The sequence below is a fragment of the Phaenicophaeus curvirostris genome (genome assembly GCF_032191515.1).
Source record: "Phaenicophaeus curvirostris isolate KB17595 chromosome W unlocalized genomic scaffold, BPBGC_Pcur_1.0 scaffold_35, whole genome shotgun sequence".
Classification (NCBI taxonomy): domain Eukaryota; kingdom Metazoa; phylum Chordata; class Aves; order Cuculiformes; family Cuculidae; genus Phaenicophaeus; species Phaenicophaeus curvirostris.
In genome coordinates, this window is record NW_027206664.1 from 835,081 (window position 1) to 859,935 (window position 24,855).

Here is a 24,855-nt window from a genome sequence, read left to right on the forward strand (position 1 = left end):
GAGTCTTTGAAGTCTGTACCATCTGTAGAGACTTTGAAGTCTCTAGTGTCTTGGAAGTCTGTAGAGTCTTTGAAGTCTGTAGAATTTGTAGAGCCTTTGAAGTCTGTAGAGTCATTGAAGTCTGTAGGGTCTGTAGGGGCCTCATGACCTTTGTCTTGTAGCCAAGTGCTGACAAGGTCATCCACATTTCCCCCGTTTTCTTTAAGTAAGAAAACATTAGCTTGTGATTTGTGGACAAGGTTGAGGACTGAGTTTTGCAAGCAGGTCAACAAACAAGGTAAAAGGATGATTATGAACAGTATCACAATCCCTATACCCAATGCATACATAATAAATGTCCTGAGCCACGGACCCAGTCCTAAGGAGGACAACCATTTGTCCAAGGGATTGGTGACCACTTTAATGTTCTGCGTGTGATCTTGTAACCATTTCAGGTGCTGATGGATGGATTTAGAATTGGAAGACAAATTAAAACAACACATTCCTTCAAAATCTTCACAACCATGACCTTGGGCCAATAATAAAAAATCAATGGCAGCTCTGTTTTGTAAAATTTGGTGTCTCAAACTATCCATATCTTGTGCCATTTCAGACAAAATTTCAGTAGTTACATTAGATTGTTTTACAATCCAACATGCCAATTTTCCTAAAGTATTCAACGCATGTGCTGTGCCTACACTAGGCACAAGGGAGGCAAAAATGCGGGCTGCTGGGCCCCAAAGCTCCACCTGATCATTACAGTCAGGTGATAAAGCCGATATGGAGCGCTTGGAACGGTGATGAAGGAGAGAATGGACTGTTTCAGAGATGTTCGGGGCAAATAAGGCTAATTTTCCCAGATAACATGGACCCCCTTTTGCATATCGGGGTATTCCTTGCCAAGCGCGATCTCCACATATCAAATAGATGTCATGAGGCAATTTTAGTGCTGTACGGTTGGTCCAAATTCTGGTTTCATTGCTTCCCCATCCGTATGGGTATGTGCCACACATATAAGTGGCATTCCAAAAGGGCCATTCTTTGGGCGTTAACCACATTATTTTGTCAGTCTTTTTGTAAATATAAAATCCCAAATTCAAACATCCATATTCATTGGCTGTTCTGTTTAACATTCTGCTACCTAATAATTTAATTTCTTGAGGATCCCAAGGCAAAGAGACATTTAAACCTGCCAACAAACGGGCTGCACATTCATCCTGCCTCAAATTGACAGTGCAACTTCCTTCAGTTAATCCTTTAAAGTCTGATTAAAACCAGGAACCCCGAGCAAGCAAGTTTGAAAGGGGTCTGTGGCAGATGCCAAAGAGAGACAAAAGGAGGTCACACCCGTTTTGTTTGCCCAAGTTACCCACAAATTAGTTCTCGGACCGATGTAACCTTGAGTCGACGACACGATCATGAGAATTAATATCTCAATCCATGTCATTATCAGAATTCGAAGGCGCGCTGTCAGTAGTTGCAACATTTGGTGCAGCCTTCGTCCACCTTGCTGGGACCTAGATAGGACCTGTAGGGGAAGATACACAAAGATATCCTCTGCCCCAATAAATTACCTCTGAAGGACCACACCATTTCCCGTCTTTGGGATCCTTATATAGAACTACAACAGGCTTACTCGAGTGATCCTTTTCATGTGCAATGTCGTAGTGTAATACAACAGGAGGTTCTTTAGAATCACCAAAAACACATAAATGATTAAGTACGAATAATGTCTTTACCAATTTGGTCAAAATGTCAGATTCCTGACAGATTTTTAAATAACGTTTCAATGTATTATGGGCTCATTCAATAATTGCCTGACCCGTAGGAGAATGTGGAATACCCGTTACATGTCGTATTCCCCACTCCTGGAAAAAACGAGAAAGGCTCTGACTGCAATAGGCAGGACCATTGTCCGTTTTAATTTGGCGAGGAACTCCCATGACCGCAAAACAACTAGAAAGATGTCGGCGGACATGAACAGTTCTTTCTCCAGCTTGAGCTGTCGCCCAAATGTATTTACTAAAGGTATCAATAGTAACGTGAAGATATTTCAATCTGCCGAATTCAGAGACATGGGTTACATCCATTTGCCAGATTTCATTAGCTGTAAGGCCCCGAGGATTGACACCCAATCCCAGTCCATGGCCATAGTTGTGATAGCTGCAAATTGGGCAGGCTCGTACTATGGCTGTTGCCTCAGAGTGTGAGATCTGAAATTCTCTGACAAGACCTTTTGCATTTTGATGAAAGATGGCATGTGCCTCTCTTGCCAATCTCTGATTATTGATTGGAGACTTGGTTGTGAGTGAAACTAATTTATCAGCTTTGTCATTTTCCTTCGAGTCTGTAGAGTGTGTAGAGTCTGTAGAGGTCTTTGGAGTCTTTGATAACTGTAGAGTCTGTAGAGCCTTTGAACTCTATAGAGTCTGTAGAGTCTTTGAACTCTATAGAGCCTGTAGAGTCTTTTAAGTGTGTAGAGCCTTTGAAGTCTCTAGAGTCTCTGAAGTCTCTAGAGTCTGTAGAGCCTGTAGAGTCTTGGAAGTCTGTAGAGTCATAAGAGTCTGTATAGTCATAAGAGTCTGTAGAGTCTTTGAAGTCTCTAGAGTCTGTTGAGTCTTTGACGTTTGTAGACTCTTGGAAGCCTGTAGAGTCTGCAGAGTCTGTAGATTCTTTGAAATCTGTAGACTTTGTAGAGCCTTTGAAGTCTCTAGAGCCTGTAGAGCCTGTAGAGACTGCAAAGCATTTGAAGTCTGTATAATCATTGAAGTCAGTAGAGTCTGTAGGGTCTTTGAAGTCTGTAGAGTCTGTAGAGTCTTTGAAGTCTGTAGATTCTGTAGTCTTTGAAGTCTGTAGATTCTGTAGTCTTTGAAGTCTGTAGAGTTGGTAGAGTGTTTGATGTCAACAGAGTCTTTGAAATCTATAGAGCCTTTGAAGTCTGTTGGGACTGTAGAGTCTTTTAAGCCTGTAGGGTCTGTAGAGTCTCTGAAGTCCGTAGAGTCTCTGAAGCCCGTAGAGTCTCTGAAGCCCGTAGAGTCTTCGAAGTCTGTAGAGTCTTCGAAGTCTTTGGAGTTTGTAGAGTGTGCAGAGACTGTAGAGTCTTTGAAGTCTCTAGTGTCTTGGAAGTCTGTAGAGTCTGTAGAGTCTTGGAAGTCTGTAGAGCCTGTAGAGCCTTTGAAGTCTGTAGAGCCTTTGAAGTCTTTAGAGACATTGAAGTCTGTAGGGTCTGTAGGATCTGTAGGGTCTGTAGGGTCAGTCGAATCTTTGAAGTTTGTAGAGTCTTTGGAGTCTGTAGAATCTTTGGAGTCTCGAGAGCCTGTAGAATCGCTGAAGACTTTAGAGACTTTGAAGTCTGTAGGGTCTTTGGAGTCTTTGATAACTGTAGAGTCTGTAGAGCCTTTGAACTCTATAGAGTCTGTAGAGTCTTTGAACTCTACAGAGTCTGTAGAGTCTTTTAAGTGTGTAGAGTCTTTGAAGTCTCTAGAGTCTGTTGAGTCTTTGACATTTGTAGACTCTTGGAAGCCTGTAGAGTCTGCAGAGTCTGTAGATTCTTTGAAATCTGTAGACTTTGTAGAGCCTTTGAAGACTCTAGAGCCTGTAGAGCCTGTAGAGCCTGCAAAGCATTTGAAATCTGTGTAATCATTGAAGTCAGTAGAGTCTGTAGGGTCTTTGAAGTCTGTAGAGTCTGTAGAGTCTGTAGTCTTTGAAGTCTGTAGAGTTGGTAGAGTGTTTGATGTCAGTAGAGTCTTTGAAGTCTATAGAGCCTTTGAAGTCTGTTGGGACTGTAGAGTCTTTCAAGCCTGTAGGGTCTGTAGAGTCATTGATGTCCGTAGAGTCTGCAGAGTCTGCAGAGTCTGCAGAGCCTGCACAGCCTGCAGAGCCTCTAGAGTCTTTGAAGTTTGTGGAGTCTGTAGAGTCTGTATAGACTTTGAAGTCAGTAGAGTCTGTAGAGTCTTTGAAGCCTGTAGAGTCTTTGAAGCCTGTAGAGTCTTTGAAGCCTGTAGAGTGTGCAGAGTCTGAAGAGTCTTTGAAGTCTGTAGAGTCTGCAGTGTCTGTAGAGTCCTAAGAGTCTGTAGAGTCTTTGAAGTCTGTAGAGTCTGTAGAGTATTTGAAGTCTTTGGAGTTTGTAGAGTCTTGGAAGTCTGTAGAGTGCACAGAGTCTGAAGAGTCTTTGAAGACTGTAGAGTATGCCGTGTCTGTAGAGTCGTAAGAGTCTGTAGAGTCTTTGAAGTCTGTAGATTCTGTAGAGTCTTTGAAGTCTATAGAGTCTTTGAAGTCTATAGAGTCTTTGTAGACGGTAGAGTCTGTAGAGTCTGTAGATCCTGTAGATCCTTTGAAGTCTGTATACTCTTAGAAGCCTGTAGAGTCTGCAGAGTCTGTAGTCTTTGAAGTCTCTAGAGTCTTGGAAGTCTGTAGAGTCTGTAGATCCTTTGAAGTCTGCAGACCCTGTAGATCCTTTGAAGTCCGTAGAGCATGTAGAGTATTTTAAGTCTGTAGCATCTGTAGCGTCTGTAGCGCCCTTGAAGTCTGTAAAGTCTGCAGAGTCTGTAGAGTCTTTGAAGTCTGTAGACTCTGTAGAGCCTTAGAAATCTGTAGAGCCTGTAGAGACTTTAAGTCTGTAGGGTCATTGAAGTCTGTAGAGTCTCTAGATTATGAAGAAGTTTGTAGAGTCTTTGAAGTCTGTAGACTCTGTAGAGACTTTGAAGTCTGTAGCGTCTGTAGAGTCTTTGAAGTCTGTAGCGTCTGTAGAGTCTTTGAAGTCTGTAGAGTTTATAGAGTCTTTGAAGTCTGTAGAGTTTGTAGGGTCTTTGAAGTCTGTAGAGCTTGTAGGGTCTTTGAAGTCTGTAGAGTTTGTAGGATCTTTGAAGTCTGTAGGGTCCTTGAAGTCTGTAGAGTCAGTAGAGTATGCAGAGTCTTTGAGGTCTGATGAGTCTGTAGAGTCTGTGAAGGCCATATAGTCTTTGAAGTCATAGAATCATAGAATCACAGAATCATAGAATAACTAGGTTGCAAGAGGCCCACCGGATCATCGAGTCTGACCATTCCTATCAAACACTAACCCATGCCCCTTAGCACCTCGTCCACCCGTGCCTTAAACACCTCCAGGGAAGGTGACTCAACCACCTCCCTGGGCAGCCTGTTCCAGTGCCCAATGACCCTTTCTGTAAAGGATTTTTTCCTAAGGTCCAGCCTAAATCTCCCCTGGCGGAGCTTGAGGCCATTCCCTCTTGTCCTGTCCCCTGTCACTTGGGAGAAGAGGCCAGCACCCTCCTATCTACAACCTCCTTTCAGGTTGTTATATAGAAGAATGAGGTCTCCCCTCAGCCTCCTCTTCTCCAGGCTAAACAAACCCAGATCTCTCAGCCGCTTCTCGTAAGACCTGCTCTCCAGCCCCCTCACCAGCTTTCTTGCTCTTCTCTGGACTCGTTCCAGAGCCTCAACATCCTTCTTGTGGTGAGGGGCCCAGAAATGAACACAGTATTCAAGGAGCGGTCTCACCAGTGCCGAGTACAGAGGGAGAATAACTTCCCTGGGCCTCCTGGTCACACCGTTTCTGATACAAGCCAAGATGCCATTGGCCTTCTTGGCCACCTGGGCCACTGCTGGCTCATGTCCAGTCGGCTGTCAACCAACACCCCCAGGTCCCTCTCCTCCAGGCAGCTTTCTAGACAGACTTCTCCTAGTGTGTAGCACTGCATAGGGTTGTTGTGCCCCAAGTGCAGGACCCGGCATTTGGCCTTGTTAAACCTCATGCCATTGGACTCAGCCCAGCGGTCCAGCCTGTTCAGATCCCTTTGCAAAGCCTCCCTACCCTCCAGCAGATCCACGCTTCCACCCAGCTTAGTGTCGTCCGCAAACTTGCTAAGGGTGCACTCGATGCCTTCATCCAGATCATTGATAAAGACATTGAACAGGGCTGGACCCAGCACTGAGCCCTGGGGAACCCTGCCACATCCCCCACAAGGCCTTCTCTGTTCACAAGCAGCAGGTCCAGGAGGGTACCTTCCCTTGTCTGTTCATTCACCAGCTGTGCAAGGAAGTTGTCTTCCATGCACTCCAGGAACCTCCTAGACTGCTTCCTTTCTGATCTATTGTACTTCCAGCAGATATCAGGAAGATCGAAGTCTCCCACAAGAACAAGAGGCATTAATCTAGAGATTAACCCCAGCTGTTCACAGATGAGCTCATCAGCTGCTTCTTCTTGGCTGATTGGTCTGTAACAGACTCCCATCACAAAATCTACCTTCTGGTGGGCTCGTCTGGTTTTAACCCAAAGGCACTCAATGTCCTCATCACCACAATCCATATCAACCTGTTGGTTCATTGGTGAATGAACCAACAAGGGATGGTGCCCTCCTGGACCTGCTGTTTGTGAACAGAGAAGGCCTTTTGGGGGATGTGGCAGTAGGTAGACGCCGAGGACAAAGTGATCATGCGATGATAGGGTTTTCTGTTCTAGGTGAAGTGAAGAGGGTGGTTAGTAGGACAGTAGCATTAAATTTCCAGAGGGCAGACTTTGAACTTAGAGACTTTTGAAAGCTGGTTGGCAGAGTCCCATGGGAGACAGTCCTTAAGGGCAAGGGAGCCCATGAGGGCTGGGAGCTCTTCAAAAAGGAAATCCTAGCAGCTCAGGAGAAAGCCATCCCTATGTTCCGGAAAAAAAGCCGGCAGGGGAGAAAGCCAGCTTGGTTGAACAGAGAGATCTTGAGTGATATCAAGAAGAAGAGAAATGTTTATGGGCTCTGGAAGAGGGGACAGGCCTCTTGGGTGGACTACAGGAGGGAAGTGAGATTGTGTAGAGAAAAAATCAGAAGGGCTAAGGCTCAGCTAGAAATCAGATTGGCAAAGTCTGTGAAAGATAGCAAAAAATCCTTCTATAAATATATAAATAATAAAAGGAGGACTAGGGAGACCATACAGACCCTATTGGACACAGAAGGAACAACAGTAACAGGGGATGAGGAAAAGGCTGAGGTACTTAATGCCTTCTTTGCCTCAGTCTTTAGTTGTAAAGAAAGTCATTCCCTCTGTGTACAAACCCAGGAGCTAGAGGAGCAAAATGAGGCTCCCATGATCGAAGAGGAGGTGACAGCCACCAGTCTATGGGGCCGGATGGGATTCGTCCAAGGGTACTGAAGGAGCTGGCGGATGTGCTGGCCAAACCCCTTTCCATCATCTCCCAACAGCCCTGGAAGACTGGGGAAGTTCCACTGGACTGGAGGCTGGCTGATGTGCCCAACTACAAGACGTGTCGCAGGGAGGATCCAGGGAACTACAGGCCTGTCAGTCTGACCTCAGTGCCAGGGAAAGTCATGGAACAGGTGATCTTGAGTGCTATCATGAAACACATGCAAGAGAACCAGGTGATCAGGCCCAGTCAACATGGGTTCCCAAAAGGCAGGTCTTGCCAGACTAACCTGATCGCCTTCTATGACAAAGTGACTTGGCTGCTGGATGAGGGAAAGGCTGTGGATGTGGTCTTCCTGGACTTCAGGAAAGCCTTTGACACAGTTTCTCACAGCATTCTGCTTGAGAAGCTGTCAGCCTCTGGCCTGGACAGGTGCACACTCTCCTGGGTGGACAACTGGTTGGCTGGCCGGGCCCAGAGAGTGGTGGTAAATGGTGTGAAATCCAGCTGGAGGCCAGTGACAAGTGGGGTTCCCCAGGGCTCGGTGCTGGGTCCAGCCCTGTTCAATGTCTTCATCAATGACCTGGATGAAGGCATCAAGTGCACCCTTAGCAAGTTTGCGGACGACACTAAGCTGGGTGGAAGTGTCGATCTGCTGGAGGGTAGGGAGGCTCTGCAAAGGGATCTGAACAGGCTGGACCGCTGGGCTGAGTCCAATGGCATGAGGTTTAACAAGGCCAAATGCCGGGTCCTGCACTTGGGGCACAACAACCCTATGCAGTGCTACAGACTAGGAGAAGTCTGTCTAGAAAGCTGCCTGGAGGAGAGGGACCTGGGGGTGTTGGTTGACAGCCGCCTGAATATGAGCCAGCAGTGTGCCCAGGTGGCCAAGAAGGCCAATGGCATCGTGGCATGTATCATAAAAGGTGTGACCAGCAGGTCCAGGGAGGTTATTCTCCCTCTGTACTCGGCACTGGTGAGACCGCTCCTCGAATACTGTGTTCATTTCTGGGCCCCTCACCACAAGAAGGATGTTGAGGCTCTGGAACGAGTCCAGAGAAGAGCAACAAAGCTGGTGAGGGGGCTGGAGAGCAGGTCTTACGAGGAGTGGCTGAGAGAGCTGGGGTTGTTTAGCCTGGAGAAGAGGAGGCTGAGGGGAGACCTCATTGCTCTCTACAACTACCTGAAAGGACGTTGTAGAGAGGAGGGTGCTGGCCTCTTCTCCCAAGTGACAGGGGACAGGACAAGAGGGAATGGCCTCAAGCTCCACCAGGGGAGATTTAGGCTAGACATTAAGATAAAACTCTTCACGGAAAGGGTCATTGGGCACTGGAACAGGCTGCCCGGGGAGGTGGTTGAGTCACCTTCCCTGGAGGTGTTTAAGGCACGGGTGGACGAGGTGCTAAGGGGCATGGTTTAGTGTTTGATAGGAATGGTTGGACTCGATGATCCGGTGGGTCTCTTCCAACCTGGTTATTCTATGATTCTATGAACAGTGTCCAAGTCCTCCCTTACAAAGAGGGCTACCCCACCTCCTCTCCTGCCCTTCCTATCCTGCCTGAAGATTTTGTACCCCACCATAGCTGTACTCAGTTATATGAGCCGTCCCACTACGTTTCCATGATGGCAATGACATCATAGGCTCCTTGCCCTACAACAGCTTCCAGCACTTCCTTCTTATTCCCCATGCTGTGTGCATTGGTGTATATGCACTTCAGCTGAGCTGCCAAGCCTTCAGCCCTCTTAGAGGGAACAGAGTTCATTTCCAATTGCCTGGTCACTGGAGTAGCTAGCGCCAGAGTGCCCATATCTCCCTTAGCACCCCGAGGTGTGTTCTCCCCCACTTTCTGTGTGGTGAGGTACTGGTGGTCGTCTCCAGCACACCCTCTCCCAATCACCAGTGCCCCACATCCAGGCTCGTTCCTGTCTAGCCTGGTCTCAACCCCCTTCACATCTAGTTTAAAGCTCAATCTATGAGCTTAGCTAGGTTTTTGGCAAGGGCTTTAGTCCCTCTAGGAGACACACCTGTCCCATCCTTAGCAAGAAAGCCTTGGGGTGCGTGAGCCACCCCATGATCAAAGAAGCCAAAGCCCCTCTCCTCACACCAGGCTCAGAGCCAGGCATTAATCGAATTCTTCTTCCTGACTTCCTGATCCTCTCTGTTTAGCCTTGGGATGGAGCAGAATACTATTTGTGCCCCAGAGCCCTCCATCATTTTCCCAATGGCCCTGAAGTCATTCTTGATGGTTTTGTTCTTTTTGTTTACTAGATCATTATTACCAGTTTGGACTACTGTCAGAGGATATTAGTCTGTCTCGTGGACCAGGGAAGGAAGTTTTCTAGCTACCTCCTTCACTGATGCCCCCAGTAAGCAGCAGACCTCTCTGTGGAGCGGGTCCGGTCTGCAAATGGGTCCCTCCGTTCCTTTTAGGAGGGAGTCCCCTACAACAATCACCCTCCTCTTCTTCTTGATGGAGGATGTTTTTATCTTTTTCTGAGGATGGTGCGGCCTAGGGAAGGATTCTAGGCTGTGGGAACCATCATCCTCATCCTCAGGGTTAGATTCCACCTGCAGCACCTGGTACTTGTTCACCAGGAGGATCTGGGGCTTTGCTGTCTGGTTGAGGGGAGCAGGTTTCCTTCGTCTGGCAGGAACTTGCTGCCATTCCCCATCTCTTGTGACCCCAACCTTGCAGTTTGCAGGTGGATGGTGTTTGGACACACCAGCTCCAGCAGGCTGCTGAGTTAGTGAGAGGGCACTGCTCCACTGGTCGACCTCCCTCTCACACTCCCTGATGGTCCTCAGCCTCTTTACCTCCTCCCTTAACTCCTCCACCATACGAAGGAGTTCCCCCACCCGAGCGCAGCTTTCACAAGTGGAGCCAGTAACAGAGGCACGAGCTGGTGTGGGAGGGGGGCCCTGCCTGCAGCCCAGGGTCTGGGGAGCTGCCTGCACCCACTGTGGCTCTGTCTGGGTGGCAGCATCCACTCTGCCTGCTGCAGCACACGGAGCAGCTTTAATCTTCTGCCGGGTGGCCACCATGGTCCTCGGTGTCTTCTGTCTAGTCTCTACGTCCTCTCTGTGCTCTGCCTTCTCGCCCTGCCCACTCAAACTGCCCCGCTCCTCTTCGCAACGCTCCTCTTCGCCACACTCCAGGTCGCGGTGCTCCCAGGGGAACTGTTTAAATCTCCCGCAGTAGCCGCCGGGACTGCCCCCTCCCGTCAGGCACCACTCGGGACCAGCGTGTGGGGGCTGTCAGGACCCCCACCCTCGCCTGGGTTTTTCTGGGATTTTCCCGGCTCGGGGAAGCTCCCACCACCTCAAAAAGTCCACCTCACCACAGAATTCACCATCCTGCTGCCGGGTGCTGCCGAAGAAGCCAAGTCTTTTGGCCCGCAACTTCTACGTGTTGTGGATTGCCCCGACCGTGACATTTTTGGAAGGTAGTGAACTCAGTACACCAGCAGCCTAAGTGTTCTGCAATTTTTAGTTTTCAAGAAGCATAGTTTTAAGAATACTGTGAAGGTTTTCCATCTACCCTTTTGGATTATTCTTATAATTGCTTGTAAAGTAATTTGGTGAAGAATGACAGAGGCAAATGTGACATTTTGTGACTAGAAAAATTTCTGTTGCCTCATTATAGATATTTATTACTGTTTTAGATGTCCTAGAGTATCTGTTGATGTTCTAAAAGATACAGTACTCCTGCAGTCACTTTACCATATCCACTATTCCCATGGAGATTTCTCAGAACCCCTGGATCGTGACTTTGCAAACTCTGTCTGATGTTCTTGTAGTTTCAGTTTTGTCTTTTCACAGTCTCTTATCATAGTCATGTCTGCTGCAATTTTAGTGAACTGGTTGCCAATTAAAGGCCAGATGCAGGTACTTATACTTTGTCACTTAATGGAGTTACCTAATTGAGTCATGAAGTCATCCTAGCTTCACATCACATTTAGTGGAAAGAAAAAAGGCACCTGTAGATGCTGTGTCAAATCTAAAATAAGTTGAATTCTCTTTTAGAGGTGCTTGTTTCTTCCTTCCATTGACTAGAAATAATAGAGCTGATCAGGAGTCTAAATTTAGCACTCCCAGGAAGTGAATGAGTTATTAGGAAGGATAAATCTGGCTATAACAGTTGGATCTTAAGGTCAAGTGCTAAAACTCATCACCCTGTTGGAAACAGTGAAATGGAATTGCACTTATTCAGTACTTTGTTCCCTCTTCCTCTCACTTTCCTCTGCATGAGTTTGTGGCTGATCACTTTTCCTACCTTACTTGATTTCCTGCCTTAGCTATTTGCATCCCTAACAGATATTGCTGAAAATACGTAAATTTTAGTGGTGACAGTCCAGCATCTTTCATTTGATCTTAAATACCAAACTTGCAATACAGTCTGAGCAAGGGTCTGTGGTACGAAGAAAAAAAAGAAACAACCCTCAGTGATAGCAGTGAAATGGATTACTTGTACAAAAAAACAAACTTAGGTTTTGAAACAGACAATGAAACAACCAAAATACTCCAGACCAAACTCAAATGAATTCTGAATAATAACAGTGTCATACATAGTGTTCAATCAATATCACTGTTTCAAAAGTAGACACAATACAGGGAATAGAAATGCAAGATCATTAGCAAATGGAGGACTGTAATAACTGGATTGTGATTCTTGATAAAAATTGAAGTAATTTTATTATCACTGCTGTTGTTTCTTTGATTCACAATGGGAATGAGACTTCGTTTTCTGTGTATCAAATTAAAAAAAAGATAAAGAGCTAATAAAATAAGAGGCAATATATGGAGTGTGGCACTGGGTGCATAAAGATTATGGATTTTAGTATTTGTTGACATGGAAATGACAGTGTAATCTCATGGGCTGATTCCATTGGATTTTCCATGCTGGTGATGCATTTATATATGCTTTTTTAGATTATAAATGTGCCATGCAGTATTAACCCATTAGGTTGTCTGTCTGATATCTGCTAGCTTTCAATATTATGCCAACATTAAAGCATAGTGTTTGTATATACACCTGGATTACTGAGAGAAAAAGCAATCTCAATAATTTTTTTTACAATTATTTTGTGTTTTCTAAAAATGAGAGACTTCTTTGAGACAGGGAGATAATCTCTCATCCACTAAGACTGAAAATGCACTCTTCTAGTTCATAGAATCATAGAATATCAGGTTGGAAGTGACCTCAAGGTTCATCTGGTCCAAACTTTCTTGGAAAAAGCATGGTCTAGACAAGATGCCCCAGCATCCTGTCCAGCCAAATATTAAAAGTGTCCAATCATGGGGAATCCACCACTTCCCGGGGGAGATTATTCCAATGGCTGGTTGGTCTCATTGTGAAAAATTTTCCTCTTGTGTCCAATTGGAATCTCCCCAGAAGTAACTTGTACCCATTACCCCTCTTCTTTTCCATGTGACTCTTTGTATAAAGGGTAATGGAAAAGGAATTTAAAATTACATATACAATTACTTTTAATTGTAAACTTGCTAATTAAATTTATGAAAAGCATTGTGGAACTTCTGCTTTCTCTCCCAGTTGTTATTCAAATCACAGTTAAAAAAAATTACAGACAGAAAGAAATAAAAAAAAATGAGGTGTCACATGTTGAGGGACAACAGATGTGACAAACGTCACGAGGGGGAGAATTTGAAAATATGCGAGACTTCAAAAGGAGAGTTTACTAATCTGCTTAAGCCTTTTACAAGGGTTGCAAGGCCTAAATATATATATCTCATCCAGCCTGCTAGCCAGAGTCAGTCAGAGCAATAACACAAGGATAAATAATATCCAGCTTGCTACATACCATTTCACTTACATTTAACAATGTTTCAAAGACAATGAACTCAGTCTACCTTGTTGAACTTTGAATTAGAAAAATCCTTTAAATCTCTCTCAGTATACAAACGAGTCAATTTTATTAAGAATAACAGCTCCTTTATCACAAATCATTTACTTTCGCTTCATATTTCACACTCTTACTTTTGCTTCTTTTTAACATATTCCTTTTAACATCGGTGCTTCTGTAGAGCATGGGTCATGTTGTGCCCAGTGTCATCCTGACAGTGTTGTCAACATGAGAGAGAGCATTCATGGATTAAGATAACCATAGGAATAATAAAAATTTGCCATAGATTTGACATTTGAAAGAAATATAATAAAATTGACACAATATAATGATTCAAGATGGAACCAATCCAGGCCCATTCAATCTATGAAAGGGTTTCTACTGGCTGCAGTGAGTATTGAATTGAGTGCTGTGACCTCAAATATTTGTCTGTCTTATGCATCAAGGCACAAAGGTTAGAAGCTTTATCCTACAGTACGTGAGTTTTATCCTAGGGGAGCAGTCAGTAAGAAAGGAGTAAATTAGGTCATGTAGTTACAAAGTCAAAATGGCTAAAGTGGTGAAAGTTATTAATATTATTCCAGTTTGCCATTACTGTAAATAAAATCATAGGACTTTGTGTCAAGAAAGACTTTTTTCTTCAAATTTTTGCCTATAAATAAGAATAAATGGAGAAAAATAGTAGATATTTAAAAAGCAAATAAATGCATAGCCAAACTCATTGCCCTGATTCCTAGGGGTAAAAAAAGCCCAACAGGTTTTCTGCTACCCAAATGCCTTTTATTTACTTAATGAGCTAAAATAAAGAATTTGTGGACCTTTTACTTGAATAGGTGAGGTATAGGTTAAGATCACTGATTAAAAAATTTATTAATGATGGAAAAAACCTAACTTACCTAGCACTGTGTAATGTCTGACTGCTGAGAAAAATCTCAAAAGTAGTATGTGCTTTTGTGTTTCCTGGATAATATTAAGGATGATCAAATACAAAGGAAGCCTCTTTGCCAGCTATAATTAACATAAGACAGAGTGATAAAGACACTAACACAGATAAAGTAACCATGTATGAATGAGCTCGATGTACATGATACATGACTTCTAAACGTAACTTTATAAAATAGTCACTTCAATAAATAGATGTGCATGGTGCTCTTTTGAAGAGAAGGCATTCATTCTTTCGGAGAAGTGCACAGAATAATTTGGGATTAAGATACTTTCTGAGGATTGTATATAGTATGGCACTGATAGAAAGATTCCACTGAGACCACTGATTTACCAGCACCATATAATTTAGTTTTATAGAAACTCTTGTGTACAACATAGCTACAGAAGTTAAATAATGAATAACAGTAGAGAGAAAGGAGAACAGAGAGCAATATATAAGAAAAGCGTAACTAAATTTTATTTGAAATCTAAGAAGTAAAATACTTGATAAGAAAGAAAAATATTGAGAAGCAGATAAAATAAAACCAAGACCTGTCCATCTCTCTGCTAATGAAGCATTTAAACATTAATCTAGCCAATTTCATGTTTTCACTAGAGAAATAGTTCAATTATGTTCAGAATATGTTTCAGTGCTTCTTTAGTTGGGACCAGGCTCTCCAAAACTGTTTTCTTAAGGAGTAGCTGAACTCAGGACAAAAAGCTTCAAAAAAACTAGTTGGGAGGCTGTGTGAACCTCAGGATGTTGGGCGCCTAGACCTGGAGGAGTTAAAAACATTTTTGGAAGATGACAGATATCAGGATGTTCTTCAGGACGAAGACATAAATAATGGAAAAACAATGAAAAAGGAACTGGGATCTGCTCCTGGAAACCACCTGATCCATAAGGAAGATCCTTAGTAAAGTATCCTTAGTATATTAGTAAAGGTCTCTTGAAGTTGATGGCAGTGTTGTGACGACTTCAGATGATTCACAAAAGTCAATTTAAAAGTCAGTGCATTAACATCAATCTGATGGAAATACTTGAGGGTTTTACCATGTCCCTTGTTGAGAACAAAGTCCAAAATGATGCCAATAACTTCTGAAAAGCCCAGATAAATACCCGAGAAGGAATGAATTCTATCAAGTCTTCTCATTTAACTGTTCTGTATATTCTCTATTGCACTTGTGCTCACTCTATCTGCCTGTCTGTTTCTCTATTTCCCAGTCTGAAAAAGAGGAAAATACACCCACCTTCCCCCTCCCCCTAGTAACCATTCCTCTATTTTCTTTCTAAGTTTTCTTTTGCAAGAAAAAGAAAGACCAGTCCTAAAATTTTAAAAACTACTGTTCCTTTTGTCTTCTGTAGTTGACACAGCTAGCATTCAGCTGAGTATAAGAAGATAGAAAACATGCAGAAAGATGAAATTGGATTTTTAAGTGATGACTTGTTTTAAGAACCAAGGAGCTGGTGATTGCTCCAGAAGTGCCATGCGCTAACTTTGTCCCTTCATGAGGAAACATGCAAGATTGCACCATCATGCATATTTAAGATAGAGTAGCTGTAGAAACACGGTGCTACTGCTTGCTTCTTTACTGGAAAGCAGCAATAACTGATGAACATTTTAGATTAAAAATTTTCAAGATATTTTCAACGTGAGCATTTTTAATATGTTTGACTGCTTTTCCTCTGTTTTCTAAAATCAAAATAACATTCTTTCCCCCTATGTATCTGTATTTCTCCTTTTTCTTTTCCTTCTTTCACATTTAAAGAAGAAAATGAGGAGACTAGGGAGGGAAAACAGTATTTGAGCCTTTTTTCAATTACAGTAATAAAGATTTCCATAAAATATCTAACAAATGCAAATATTTATTCTATTTCTGACAAAAAACTTTTACAAGCAGATTGAATTATATAGTTTATGGGCTATTCAGCATGAAAGCAGGAAATGTTTGGATCTGACTTATCAGTTCATGAATATTACCTCCCTGCAATGGTAGACCTATACACTCATACCTAATAACGGTAATTACAGAACTGGATAACAGCACTGCTTGTTGCAGCTGTACTAAACTGTCTAAAGACAAGCAGCTTCTACTTTAGAGAGATATTGCACAGCCCACTAAACATAACTGTGAAGAAACATTTCTAAGATTTCTGGAACTTATCAAAACATGTCCCTTCTCCGTTTAGATCTCATTACCTGAGATAGTGGTCTTCCCCATCATACTCATTCATATAGTAAAACGGTTCAATGGGAGACTATATTAATTGAACTTTACAGTTTACATTATGATACTGAAAGGGAAAAAATAAAACAAAAGTATAATTTCCTGGTATATTAAAAAAGAAAAATCATTTATTGCAACACATGACTGATTATCTCTTCCTCTTTTCTCAGATCTTCAAATATTTTTACAGAGCTATCATGTTTTGGTTTTAGATGGAAGTGAGGTTACAAATACAAAAATATGCACAACAGACAGAATTTTTTATTTTATTTTAAATACATTCCTGCTGAAAGCCTAAGCTGCTTGATATCATGGATCTCAAAACTAGAGCTTTGATAAGAAAAGTCACATTAATGACAAATAATATGACGACTTTATTATTGATATTGTTATTGTTGTTATTTGTCTGAATCAAAAGCTTGCAGATACTTATGAAAAAACCCACCATTTATGGTAGGTAAATTAAACTGAAATTAAAATACTTCGTATTAGGTTTTCCAAAAGGATAACAGTTATTACAGAAACGTCTTTTTTTTTCCCTTTCTAAGCACTCTGAAAAAAACCAGCTTTTTTACAGAGTTCAATTACTGCATTTTCTTTGCTAATGAAGTCATCACAATTGTTGCCAGAAATGAAAGTAGATTTAACCTTTCCTATTCTAGTTAAAATCCTCTTAGCTAAGATTGTCTGGAACTGGAGCTTAATGTACAGTTCCTTAACACATGTTAAAATGCTTGAGTTATGTTTCTCTAGGATATTAGCCCTTTTGAACATCAGGCTATTTATTTAGAATCCTAAATTTTGGGTCGGTTTTGGACTTGTTACGTGTTCCACTTGAAGGTTTCACTGGCCAATGAAGTGTTAACGAGGGAGAGAGTGCTGATGAGCCCATGCAGTTTTAAAGAGAGAATGAGTTTGTCCAGAATTATGCACACCCATCGCTCAGGGAAATTAAATTAATTTTTTTACTTCAATGCTGAAGAACAACTAAGAAAAGGGCAGGACATTTCACTGGCTGAAATATCCCAAATCGTCATTGCTATCCATTGGCTAAGAAGCCCATGCGGGAAACCATTGCCAAGGCTAGCTTTTATACCAGAATCTCCTTTGTAAATTCTGTAAAGTCTGAAAAGTATGCGAGGCCTGTAAAGTCTATGAAGTCTGTAAAGTCTGTAAAGTATGCGAGGCCTGTAAAGTCTATGAAGTCTGTAAAGTCTGTAAAGTATGCGAGGCCTGTAAAGTCTGTAAGGCATGCGAGGCCTGTGAAGTCTGTAAAGTCTGTAAAGCATGCGAGGCCTGTAAAGAATGTGTTCGCTTCTGGGCCCCTCACCACAAGAAGGATGTTGAGGCTCTGGAGGAAGCTCAGAGAAGACCAACGAAGCTGGTGAAGGGGCTGGAGAACAGGCCTTATGAGGAACAGCTGAGAGAGCTGGGGTTGTTTAGCCTGGAGAAGAGGAGGCTGAGGGGAGACCTCATTGCTCTCTACAACTACCTGAAAGGAGGTTGTAGAGAGGAGGGTGCTGGCCTCTTCTCCCAAGAGACAGGGGACAGGACAAGAGGGAATGGCCTCAAGCTACGCCAGGGGAGGTTTAGGCTGGACATCAGGAAAAAATTTTTCATGGAAAGGGTCATTGGGCACTGGAACAGGCTGCCCAGGGAGGTGGTTGAGTCACCTTTCCTCGAGGTGTTTAAGGGACGGGTGGACGAGGTGCTGAGAGGCATGGTTTAGTGTTTGATAGGAATGGTTGGACTCAATGATCCAGTGGGTTTTTTCCAACCTGGTGATTCTATGATTCTAAGCTGCACAAACACATGCATCCAGCCTTTTTTTAAAGTAATTTTTAAAAGTACTGTGCAAGTCCAGACATACAGACCTTCCTAGACAAGGAGCAAATTTGAAAATAATCACACAAACCAGGTTGGCTTCCCTACAGTTCACCATTATAGCTACCTTTACAACAGTCTTTATACGGCCAAAAATCCAAAAACCTTATTACGGGTGCACATAGAAGAAGAATGACCTGATCATGCTGCCTCCTCTTTGTGTCCAAAGAGGACCTTGTACAAGCACAGACTGATTTTCCTTCTGACACCAAGAAAAAGCAGGGAACCATCACCTACAATCCCATCTTTGTATCACACAAATTCCTAAGTTTGTGGCTTCATTTGAGGGTGTGGGCAGAGACAAATGGTCAGCACAGTAGTACCAGAATAAAAGGAGGACCAGGGAGAATATTCAGTCCCCATTGGATGCAAATGGAACAACAGTGACAGCGGATGAGGACAAGGCTGAGGTACTTAATGCCTTCTTTGCCTCAGTCTTTAATAGTAAGTAAAGTTGTTCCATCTGTGTACAAACCCAGGAGTTACAGAGGAGCAGAATGAGGCTCCCGTGATCCATGAGGAGGTGGTTAGAGACTTGCTTGCCCAGCTAGATACCCACAAGTCTATGGGGCCGGATGGGATCCACCCAAGGGTATTAAAGGAGCTGGCGGATGTGCTGGCCAAACCCCTTTCCATCATCTTCCAACAGTCCTGGAAGACTGGGGAAGTCCCACTGGACTGGAGGCTGGCTGATGTTGTGCCCAACTACAAGACGTGTCGCAGGGAGGATCCAGGGAACTACAGGCCTGTCAGTCTGACCTCAGTGCCAGGGAAAGTCATGGAACAGGTGATCTTGAGTGCTATCATGAAACACATGCAAGAGAACCAGGTGATCAGGCCCAGTCAACACAGGTTCACAAAAGGTAGGTCCTGCCAAACTAACCTGATCACCTTCTATGACAAGGTGACCCACTTAATGGATGAGAGAAAGGCTGTGGATGTGGTCTTCCTGGACTTCAGTAAAGCCTTTGACACAGTTTCTCACAGCATTCTGCTTAGGAAACTGGCCTGGACAGGCGCACACTCTCCTGGGTGGAAAAGAGGAGGTTGAGGGGAGACCTCATTGCTCTCTACAACTACCTGAAAGGAGGTTGTGGAGAGGAGGGAGCTGGCCTCTTCTCCATAGTGACAGGGGACAGGACAAGAGGGAATGTCCTCAAGCTCCGCCAGGGGAGGTTCAGGCTGGACATCAGGAAAAAATTTTCACAGAAAGGACCATTGGGCACTGGAACAGGCTACCCAGGGAGGTGGTTGAGTCACCTTCCCTGGAGGTGTTTAAGGCACGGGTGGATGAGGTGCTGAGGGGCATGATTTAGTGATTGATAGGAATGGTTGGACTCGATGATCCTATGGGTCTTTTCCAACCTAGCGATTCTGTGATTCTGTAATCATACCTTTTACATGTTTCTGATTTTGGCTGAACATTGATGACTCTGACTCATGTGTTAATTACATCTGCTACCATGGCCTTTTTTCCTGGCCTATGATTTTTTATTGAAAATATTATTTATTTATATTATTTATATACAGGCGAAGTGTTTTTAAATTTAATTTTGTTTCAACAAGGATGTCTGTATAGAGCAAAAGACTTTTTGAGTTGGCCAGACATTTGCTCATTCAAATAAGATTTATGCAACAGCAAGACATATGTGATCTGACCTGCTTATTAAACTGATAACTATGAAGTTTTTGCTGTGTGAATGTGGTAAAAATACAATTTATCACTTGCTTAATAACATGTTTTTAACAGTGACATGAGGCTGCTCACATAGGAAGATAAACAAATTTCTGTCCCATGTGTCTTTACACTTTGTGAGCATTCTGTTTTTCTTGACTTTTTTTTATGTTTATGCTTTCAGGAAGCTCTTTAACATGCAGCAAAAAAAAAGAAAAATTTGAAAAAAACCAACCAAACCAGACAGATTGCTGCATTAATGCTTCAAAGCTTCTGAGACAGTATTTGTGATTTTTAAATGGTAACATTTTAGCATAGTAAACATTTCAAACTTTAAATGAGATGTGTAAATTGAGCAAAAGAAATTAGGCGAACAGAGCATGCAATACTTGTATTAAACTTGTCTTTCTGGCTTCTTTCTTATAGCAGGGGAATGAATAGTGTTAAATTAGACCCATTTTCCAAAAGTAGGGGTGGAACCCTTTGACCATATGAAATCTCATTTTGGAAAAGTTTTATTTTGGATACATCAACTTTCAATTTTCAGTAATCAAAAAGCAGCAGTAAGATGTCAGCCATAGATTTATAGAATGATAGTCAACCTATACCTTTGTTAACAATAACATGAAAACTAGTTCCTGCTTCCTTTATTACTTCTCTGTTGACACTGTTGTAACAAGGGATTTCTGTTGCCTAGAGCTGTGTGGCTCTGAGGATGCTTTGAAACATGCAGTTTTGCATCATACCATGCATGCTGGGAGCTAGGAACAGCTTTTTGATGTCACCATAAGAATGATCAGTCAAGTCTTTTATGTTCTGGGTTCAAATCTTGGACTACTAGAGTATCATAGAATCAAAGAATAGTTTGGGTTAGAAGGAACCTTAAAGATCATCTAGTTTCAACATCCCTGCCATTGGCAGGGACATCCCACTAGATCAGGCTGCCTAAGGCCCCATCCAACCTGGCCTTAAACACCTCCAGGGATGGGGCATCCACAACTTCCCTGGGTAACCTGTTCCAGTGTCTCACCATTCTCATGGTGAAGAAATTCCTCCTTATGTCTAGTCTAAATCTGCCCTTATCCAGTTTATACCCATTCCCCCTTGTCCTATCATCACAAGCCTTTATGAATAGTCCCCCTGCAGCTTTCTTGTAGGCTCCTTTCAGGTACTGGAAGGTCACTATGAGATCTCCTCGAAGCCTTCTCTTCTCCAATCTGAACAAGTCCAACCCTTTCATTCTGTCCTTATAGGGAAGGTGCTCCAGCCCTCAGATCATCTTTGTAGCTCTCCTCTGAACCCAATTCCAACAGTTCCATATCCTTCTTAGGTGGAGGATTCCAGAAATGGACACAATACTCCAGATGAGGTCTCACAAGAGAGGAATGGAGGGGCAGAATCACCTCCCTCGACCTGCTGGTCACGCTTCTTTTGATGCAGCCCAGGATATGGTTGGCCTTCTGGTCTGCGAGTGCACACTGCCAGTTCATGTCGAGCTTCTCATCAACCAGCACTCACAAGTTCTTTTCTGCAGGGCTGCTCTCAATCACATCATCCCCCATCGTGTACTGAAAATGGGGATTGCCCTGACCCAGGTGTAGGACCTTGCACTTGGCCCTGTTGAACATCATGAGGTTCTCGGAGGCCCACTTCTCCAGCTTGTCTAGGTCCCTCTGGATGACATCCTGTCCTTCCAGTGTGGCAACTACACCACTCAGCTTGGTGTCTTCTGCAAACTTCCTAAGGGTGCACTCAGTCTTGCTGTTGATATCATTGATGAAGATATTAAACAGCACCGGTCCCAGTGCGGACCCCTGAGGGACACCACTTGTCATGGATCTCCATCTGGAATTCATGCCTTTGACCACTACTCTCTAAATACGGCCATCCAACCCCTTTCTTATCCACCAAACAGTCCACCCATCAAATCCATATCTCTCCAATATAGAGAGAACGATGTTGTGGGGGACACTGCTTCTTCAGCAGCACCCGGCAGCAGGAAAGTGAGTTCTGTGGTGGGGTGGATATTTTGAGGCCGTGGGAGCTTCCCTGAACCGGGAAAATCCCAGAAAAACCCAGGCGGGGGCGGGGGGGGGAGGTGCTGGGCTACTGAAAGCCGGCAAACGCTGGTCCCACGCGGTGCCTGATGGGAGGGGGTGGTCCCGGCGGCTACCACGGGAGATTTAAACGCTCCCTAGGGAGCACCGTGACCTGGAGCATCGCAAAGAGGAGCGTGGCAGGGCGAGAAGGCAGGGCGCAGAGAGGACCTAGAGACTAGACAGAAGACACCCAAGACCATGGTGGCCACCCGGCAGAAGATTAAAGCTGCTCCGTGTGCTGCAGCAGGCAGGATGGGTGCTGCCACCCAGACAGAGCCACAGTGGGTGCAGGCAGCTCCCCAGACCCTGGGCTGCAGGCAGGGCCCCCCTCCCACACCAGCTCGTGCCTCTGGTACTGGCTCCACTTGTGAAAGCTGCGCTCGAGTGGGGGAACTCCTTCGTATGGTGGAGGAGTTAAGGGAGGAGGTAAAGAGGCTGAGGACCATCAGGGAGTGTGAGAGGGAGATAGACCAGTGGAGTAGTGCCTTCTCACTAACTCAGCAGCCTGCTGGAGCTGGTGTGTCCAAACACCATCCACCTGCAAACTGCAAGGTTGGGGTCACAAGAGATGGGGAATGGCAGCAAGTTCCTGCCAGATGAAGGAAACCTGCTCCCCTCACCCAGACAGCAAAGCCCCAGATCCGCCTGGTGAACAAGTACCAGGTGCTGCAGGTGGAATCCAATCCTGAGGATGAGGATGATGGTTCCCACAGCCTAGAATCCTTCCCTAGGCCGCACCATCCTCAGAAAAAGATAAAAACATCCTCCATCAAGAAGAAGAGGAGGGTGATTGTTGTAGGGGGCTCCCTCCTAAAAGGAACGGAGGGACCCATTTGCAGACCGGACCCGCTCCACAGAGAGGTCTGCTGCTTACTGGGGGCATCAGTGAAGGAGGTAGCTAGAAATCTTCCTTCCCTTGTCCACGGGACAGGCTACTATCCTCTGATAGTAGTCCAAACTGGTAATGATGATTTAGTAAACAGAAAGACCAAAGCCATCAAGAAAGACTTCAGGGCCATTGGGAAAATGATGGAGGGCTCTGGGGCTCAGAGAGTATTCTGCTCCATCCCAAGGCTAAACAGAGAGGAGCAGGAAGTCAGGAAGAAGAATTTGATTAAGGCCTGGCTCTGAGCCTGGTGTGAGGAGAGGGGCTTTGGCTTCTTTGATCATGGGGTGGCTCACGCACCCCCAGACTTTGTTGCTAAGGATGGGACATGTGGGTCTCCTAGGGGGACTAAAGCCCTTGCTAAAAACCTAGCTAAGCTCATAAATCGAGCGTTAAACTAGATGTGAAGGGGGAGGGGGATGAGACCAGGCTAGACAGGAGTGAGCCTGGATGTGGGGCACTGGTGATTGGGAGAGGGTGTGCTGGAGACGACCACCAGTACATCACCACACAGAAAGTGGGGGAGAACACACCTGGGGGTGCTAAGGGAGATACTGGAACTCTGGCGCTAGCTACTCCAGTGACCAGGCAATTGGGAATGAACTCTGTTCCCTCTAAGAGGGCTGAAGGCTCGGCAGCTCAGCTGAAGTGCTTTTACACCCATGCACACAGCATGGGGAAGAAGAAGGAAGAGCTGGAAGCTGTCGTAGGGCAAGGAGCCTATGATGTTGTTGCCATCATAGAAACATGGTGGGATGACTCATAACTGGAGTGCAGCTATGGTGGGGTACAAACTCTTCAGGCGGGATAGGAAGGGTAGGAGAGGAGGCGGGGTCACCCTCTTTGTAAGGGAGGACTTGGACACCGTTGAGATGGATAGTGGTGATGAGGAGATTGAGTGCCTGTGGGTTAAAATCAAAGGGGCTCAAGAGAAGGTAGATTTTGTAATGGGAGTCTGTTATAGACCACCCATCCAAGGAGGAGCAGCTGATGAGCTCTTCTATAAACAGCTGGGGTTAGTCTCTAGATCAGTGCCACAAGGTTCTTGTGGGAGACTTCAATCTTCCTGATATCTGCTGGAAGTACAATAGAGCAGAAAGGAAGCAGTCTAGGAGGCTCCTGGAGTGCGTGGAAGACAACTTCCTTGCACAGCTGGTGAATGAACCAACAAGGGAAGGTGCCCTCCTGGACCTGCTGTTTGTGAACAGAGAAGGCCTTGTGGGGGATGTGGCAGTAGGAGGACGCCTAGGACAAAGCGATCATGAGATGATAGGTTGAACAGAGAGATCTTGAGTGATATCAAGAAGAAGAGAAATGTCTATGGGCTCTGGAAGACGGGACAGGCCTCCCTAGTGGACCCAGAAGGAACAACAGTGACAGGGGATGAGGAAAAGGCTGAGGTACTTAATGCCTTCTTTGCCTCAGTCTTTAGTTGTAAAGGAAGTTGTTCCCTCTGTGTACAAACCCAGGAGCTAGAGGAGCAGAATGGGGCTCCTGTGATCCAAGAGGAGGTGGTCAGAGCCCTGATAGCGCGACTAGACACCCACAAGTCTATGGGGCCGGATGGGATTCACCCAAGGGTATTGAAGGAGCTGTCGGCTGTGCTGGCCGAACCCCTTTCCATCATCTTCCAACAGTCCTGGAAGACTGGGGAAGTTCCACTGGACTGGAGGCTGGCTGATGTTGTGCCCATCTACAAGAAGGGTCGCAGGGAGGACCCAGAAAACTACAGGCCTGTCAGTCTGACCTCAGTGCCAGGGAAAGTCATGGAACAGGTGATCTTGAGTGCTATCATGAAGCACATGCAAGAGAACCAGGTGATCAGGCCCAGTCAACATGGGTTCACAAAAGGCAGGTCTTGCCAAACTAACCTGATCGCCTTCTATGATAAAGTGACTTGGCTACTGGATGAGGGAAAGGCTGTGGATGTGGTCTTCCTGGACTTCAGCAAAGCCTTTGACACAGTTTCTCACAGCATTCTGCTTGAGAAACTGTCAGCCTCTGGACTGCCTTTATACCCCTGCCTTGTCAAGGCAGTACTTTTCCGCTTGCCCAAATAGCTCAGTTATGCTTTCTTGTTTCCCAACCTTGCATAGTCTGTTTTTAGCACAAATATCTACAGCTCTTAGCAACAATCTTCAGCCCGTGATTTCCTCCCTTTTGTGTCCTTGCTCCTGCTTACTGGTCC

At 44.6% G+C, this 24,855-nt stretch overlaps 1 long non-coding RNA gene across 1 annotated transcript in view; it reads left to right on the forward strand.

Moving 5' to 3' along the window:
• Positions 1–24,855, forward strand: part of LOC138733840 (uncharacterized) — a 252,031-nt gene that overhangs the window by 39,477 nt on the left and 187,699 nt on the right. The gene's annotated exons all lie outside the window — the stretch shown is intronic.